Genomic DNA, 6,546 nt, shown 5'->3' with positions numbered 1-6,546 from the left:
TTGTTAATTGATTATTCAATTCATAATTAAAACTAGGGAATAGATAGCTTCAATTTCATGATCAAGCTCGTGATCACATAGTATTTGCAATCGACAATCAGCAAATTATTTTAATGGCTTTCTTTGAGAATTGAACATTATTTGATTTGAGAATGTGTGATTAGACTAATGTTAAGTTTAGATAAAGAAAACCTTCTCATTGATAAAGTTTTTGTCGTGTACATAAGATGGCTAAGTAACTATAATACACTTCTTTACACATCCACCATGAAAACACAAATTGAAACTGGAACACCTGATGATAAAATTGTAATAGCTTTCTTTTTGTTACATATCCGGATTCCTTCAACATTCATAACAAATGCATTAGTCTAAAATGAATATAGGGATTTCATCGATTCGAGATTCTTGTTGCATATGTGTTGATTATGTTGGAAAAAAGAAGGGGGATAAAAGAAGAACAACAAAATCTATAATAGCAGCCAAGTAAAATTGATTCACTAAAGAAGCAATCAAGATTAGGGGGAGAAAGTAGAACCAGAAGCAATTAAACCAGAAACGGACATCAACAATAGACCTAAATTCTTAGGTCTTCACACAGCAACCAAACGGAAACCTTTGCACAACTCTAATTTCATCAGAATGTCGAAACAAACACGAGCAAGACTATCAATGCCCATAAAAAGAGAATTCTGAAGCTTAAAATAAGATAATTTAGTTACATGAAATGATTTACAAATCACTGTTTGTGTTCTCTTCTGCTATTGGTTGAGTCGTTGTATAATTTTCACCTGATAACAATATTAGGGAAAACTCGAAGATTGAGAAAGGGAAAGAAGGAGGATGAATTGTTTGTGTGGTCTTCTGCTACTCGTTGTATAATCTTCATCTGATAACAAAATTAGGGCAACATTTAAGATTGAGAAAGGGCAAGAAAGAGGACAACGAAATTACAATTACATGCCATTTATATTCGACTTGAAGAAGAAAATGGAGCTAGGCAAGGAGGATGGGAAGTTTAACATTGATGATGATCGTGAGGAAGCTGCAATTGATACATAATCATGCTATTCTAAGTTTCTGTAATTTTAGAAGCCAAGGGCAATATTGTCTATTTAATTTTTATTTTAGTTTTAATGATTTCAGAATATAAAAAAGAATTATTAAATGTTAAAAACTATTAAAAAAAAATATTTCGGCAAATCCGATATTTTAAACAATTAACAAGGACAAATACTTTAGGCTGGACAAATACAATATTTAGACGCTTACCGATGACATATAAGAAGTTCTCCCAATAATAAAAAAATATGAAAATAATAATATAAAGGCACTTTTTATGTTTAGTAGAGACCAAATATGCAAGTCCGAGTTGAAAAAATATAAGTTAGGGACCAAACGCACAAATTACCACAAACCATATGGATCATTCGTGTAATTTACTCTTACTACTCTTTACTTTTTCAAATAATAATAATAATAATAACTAGGTGGGACCCCCGCGTTGCGGGGTTCGGATGTGACAATTTTTTTCGTTGGTTGTTCTTTGTAAATGTCATTTGATTAACTATTTGTTTATAGTTTGAGTATTGTTATGAGGCAAGTTAATTTAAAAAACATACAGTCCCATTTTCCTGTTATGGGCCCTTTTAAAGTTGTGTCTTTATTTATAGTTCATAAAAATCATTTATATAAGTTTATAAGAATCATACAGCTTTCCTAATTGCACCTAGTCCAAATACGATCACTGTAGTTCCAATTTTCACATTTGCAGCTTTCCAGGCAACAGCTACCCCTGAAAAAAAAAAGTATTTTCATAAACTCAATTTCCCAAATGCATGATCTATTAATGTTCATTCATTTTATTACCAATCTATATATTAAACATAGTAAAAGGAACATAAAAATTAACAAAAGTTACCTGGTGATACTACAAATCAACAAAAAATGACGGTGACAAATTCACCTAAAAAAAGCTTCATTCTTGACATGTAGATTCATGTAGGTATGCCAGCGAACAGCTACTTTGCAGCAATAAAAAATAAAAACAAAATTAGAAAATATAATCTTAGACAACAAAAAAACAAACATAGCATACGTCTGGTATAGAAGTTACCTTAAAGAATGGTGAAGTTGTGAAATTGGAGATTAAATCTGACGGCTGGTGTATCCATGGTTCTTCTTTCCTAAATGAGAATGCACTTGGGGCATTTCACTCGTAAAAATGGGGAAAAAAATACATATAAACTGAAAGTATGTTGCTATTTGGGTCAATTTACTCGTAAAAATGGAAAATGCACCTAATATTAATGTAGTTTGGTTTTTGGAAAAAAAAAGAAATTACAAAAAAAAAATGTATAAATTCAAAGGTCGTTGCCATTTATTGCATTTAGCACCTAAAGATGGAAAAACAAAAAATGACTATGTACTTTGTTTTTTGGTAAAGGAATAAAAACAAAATGCAAAGCATATCGTTATTTACTCAATTTACTACTTAAATATATTCAACATCAATCTAAGTTCAAAACCGTTGAAATAAAAAAAAGATTAACTTTAAAAACGATATGCAAGAGTTGTGTCATCCAAAATTGTTAAATTCAAATTTTTTTTAAGTATAAAAACATTATGCAAGGACATTTTCGTCCAAAACTGTTAAAATAAAAAAAAATTAACTATAAAATTAGTATGCAGGGGTAGTTTGGTTTAAAACTGTTAATTTTTTTTTAAAGTTTAAAAATAATATGCAGGGGCAGTTTCGTCCAAAAATCTCAAAATCAAAATTTTTACCCATAGAAACAGTATGCAGAGGGCAGTTTGGTCCAAAAATGTTAAAATCAAAAATTTGTAATTATAAAAATAGTATGTAGGGGCAGTTTTCAGATATATGCCCACACACAATTACAAATATAGAAATCAAGTATCCATTGAGACTTTATGAAGTTTTGACTTCTGACCTCATATATTTTATTTATTTGTGTGGAGGGAACATTCTTAACAGCCTTGTGTTGTTGCCTTGGTCCATGAGTATACATGAGATATGAAGGTAAGAAAAAGTGCCCCCACTGTCACACCTGAAATAAGTTTATGAAATTTGTCCACTTTAAGAAATCTAAAAAAATGTATTAGCATCATCATAAATACCAACATTTGGGAATAAAAAAAAAAGCAAAAAAATACTATAATGAGAACTTATAGCAATGACTAAGCACCGCTGATTTATCCAGCTTCTGCATCGGAAAGACCTCCATTACTTTTAGCACCATATAATCACATAACCTCACATGCGAAACAAAACACAGCTGGAAGATGAATAATCATAATTGCATATAACATTCCTATGGTTTTATTGTCCAGCTACTTTGATGTAGATGAATAACCTCCTTATTGCTGAGATTTCCATGTTTCTGACAGCACAACATACATTTGGTTAAATAACTTTTTATTAGAATGATTATTGATCATAAGTTGATATAGGTTAACCCCACAAGTAACTAATAAAAAGATCTGGTGTGATCGTTTACCTGTGCATCTGGTGCTTTAGTTGTAAGATCATCAGAGCAAGTAACCTAATGACACTCTCGTCTTTGGAAACCAAAATTGTCAATTTTAACCGACATCAGAATGTAGGGGAAACCAAAGGTAAACTCTATCACAATGAGTGCAAACTTGATTCGAGTACTTTAGTTTACAACATTCCACTACAAAAGAAGTTATTGCAAAACACTTTTAATTCACATTGATCAAACACTTCCTTATTGACAGAATAAGTTATTGCAATGTTTAGAACTTAGAACCATCCTTTGAGATATTGGAACTCGGTTGAAGTCAATTACTGGTCGATTAGCTGAAGTGGAGTCTTTAAGAAATCAATCGAATCTGTGCCATGTGGAACTGTCGATTAGTGAGACATCGATCAAGTGTGTGGGAGAAATACCAGTTCTTGGCTTCTTGCAATAACCTAACCTCCTGATCAATCGATGGGTCATGACATGAGTCTCTATGGGCTAATTTTAGAAGTTGGAATCCTTAACCTTAAGCCCAATTATATGTTTCAACCCAGGATTTTACAAAACAAAGGTGAGCAAAACAAAAGAACCAGTCCAAAAAAGATGTATATAATACATATATGCACCGAAGCGTTCATTCATGGCAGTCCAAGAACAATCCTAAACCTTGTCCAATAATGAACATTGCCAATTCGTTAGCTACTTCAACAATTATGGCTCCCCTGCCAGAAATATATCTGCAATCTCCAAAAACTAAGCCAAAAACATGACAAAACCCAGAATAGTGTCGGGTTCACCAACCTGATGTGTGAATTCACAACTGCAATGAGCTAAAACATGAAACCCAGAAAAGATTAACCTAAAAGTTACAAATATGTACTATAGGAGTAGCAGGTCATGGAACCTTCCATCACCGTCTTCTCTCACGCCTCCTTCATCGTCTTCCTTTTCTCGACCGCATTCTGAGCAGAAATCGACTTGATTTCTTTTAGTTGATTATGGAGCCACCAGATGATTGCCGCCAATTTGAAGGACGCTTATGATAGGGGAAATTCATGTGATCATCTAAAAATAAAATGAAGTTAAAAGTGAATATGAAGGTAGGGGCATAGAAAGAAACGGAAATAGGGTTGAAATACATCACCTGAACCGATTGTAGACGTGGGTGCTATCTAGGGCTCGACTGCGTCGAGATGTCAGTGCTATCTAGGAGGTGGAAGCGGTGACTGTGAAGATGAGTAATAGTCATCTTAATCCAACATAAAAAAGCCTAGTGGTGCTTTCATAAATACGGTGGTGGGCGGAGCCTTCCAACATCATCTGGTGCTCCGTCCGATCAAGATCAGAGGCCAGAGCAGCCAAATCGAACTTAGAGAAGAAAGGTCCCTGCAACACCGTGTTGACATAATGGATGGCACACAGTTTCGACTCTTGTACCTCGTGGTACAACATTCCTCTGTTGATCGATAACGGTGGTGATGTTGGGAAGATCTGTGAAGAAGACAGAAGTTGAGCGGAAGACCTTGGGGAGCAAAAACTAAACTAAACATCGAGAATCGTTAAGCCGTAGATGAAAGAAATTACCTTACCAGGTGGAGGTGGAGGTCGGGTGGGGAAAGCCGTCGCTTGGAAGAGCATCAGACCGTGGAAGGAACTGGAAGGCAGAAGTCCATTTATGGAGGCGGTGGATTTGCAGAAGAGCGAAAGAAAGGAACGGCGAAAACCTGTGGAAAAAACGGTGGTTTCGAGCAGAAGGACGATAAATGAAGAATCGCTACTGGTGAAGCAGGTGAAGGGGTACATTAGGCGGCAGTAATTGAATCCAAAGAGAAGCTGGAGAAGGAAGCATACATTTGGTCGATGGAGGGTTGAGGAAAAATAAAATGAGGCGGTGGGTTCTTGGACAGTGGAATGAGGAATGATCCAGATGAAACGGTGTATATACCGGATGAGGCGGTGGCTAAGTAACCATGGTGGAGTCAAAGTAACCTGATGAACAGTACTTGGATCTACTGTAGCTAAGGAGTGATAATTTTAATATATATATATATATATATATATATATATATATATAATTGATAATAAAAATAGAATAATTAATAAGAGTGCAATCTATACAGGCTTAACGGTTAAGCAAACTATTAAAAAAATATATATTTGGGCAATCCGATATTTTAAACAATTAATAACGATAAATACAATATTTACAGTTTAGGCTGTGCAAATACGATATTTAGACGCTTACCGAGGACATATTCGAAGTTCTCCCAATAATTAAAAAATGTTAAAATAATAATATAAAGGCACTTTTTATGTTTAGTAGAAACCAAATATGCAACCAAATCAAATTCAAGAGACCGTCCGAGTTAAAAAACATAAGTTAGGGACCAAACACACAAATTACCACAAACAATATGGATCATTCCTATAATTTACTCTTATTACTCTTTACTTTTTCAAATAATAATAATAATAATAATAATAATAATAATAGTTGATAATAAAAATAGAATAATTAATAAGATTGCAATCTATACAGGCTTAACGGTTAAGCAAACTTGCTAGGTACAAGAATAATTAATAACGGTTAAGCAATCTATACAGTAGTGAATCTATACCGGCTTAACAATTAAGCCCCTAACTTGCTAGCTACTAGAAAATTCAATATCAATCTTTACTACAAGAAAAAGTCCTTGTGTCGACGACATCTATACCGATGACACATGTCATCGCTATAAATTACCTTATGCCGATGACTTGTCGGCGAGATATAGTTGACCAATTTATTTGATGTGGGAACCTATGCCAACAATATATCATCGGTATACCTTCCATAAATTATAATTTCTATTTAATTATATTAAGTGGTTCAAAAAATAAAAAATGAAGACGTTTTTTGGTAAGCAATTCCGACGACATATTGTCGGCACACAATTTGTAATCCATGTGAACTCTGTATTGACGACATGTCGTCGACACATGTTTTGAGTTTTTTAATTTTTATTTAATTTGCTAGATAAACAAAACGATGTATAATTCA

At 33.7% G+C, this 6,546-nt stretch overlaps 1 long non-coding RNA gene across 10 annotated transcripts; it reads right to left on the bottom strand.

Annotated features, from left to right (window-relative positions):
• Positions 1-606: 606 nt before the first annotated feature.
• Positions 607-5,405, bottom strand: LOC145164321 (uncharacterized). Of its 10 annotated transcripts, XR_013739804.1 has the most exons (9): positions 5,091-5,405; positions 4,651-4,997; positions 3,522-4,571; positions 2,955-3,404; positions 2,117-2,186; positions 1,922-2,021; positions 1,713-1,795; positions 965-1,045; positions 607-889 (listed from the first exon to the last, which is right to left on the bottom strand). It is a non-coding gene; the product is annotated as an uncharacterized LOC145164321 (long non-coding RNA). The 10 variants fall into 10 exon arrangements; XR_013739801.1 differs by lacking the exon at positions 965-1,045; XR_013739807.1 differs by lacking the exon at positions 965-1,045 and having other exon boundaries at positions 1,730-1,795.
• Between the last annotated feature and the right edge of the window lie 1,141 nt (positions 5,406-6,546).

The sequence above is a fragment of the Lactuca virosa genome, chromosome 1 (assembly GCF_052849685.1).
Source record: "Lactuca virosa cultivar CGN04683 chromosome 1, Lactuca_virosa_CGN04683_v6, whole genome shotgun sequence".
Taxonomy (NCBI): domain Eukaryota; kingdom Viridiplantae; phylum Streptophyta; class Magnoliopsida; order Asterales; family Asteraceae; genus Lactuca; species Lactuca virosa.
This window is presented reverse-complemented; position numbering and strand designations above follow the sequence as displayed.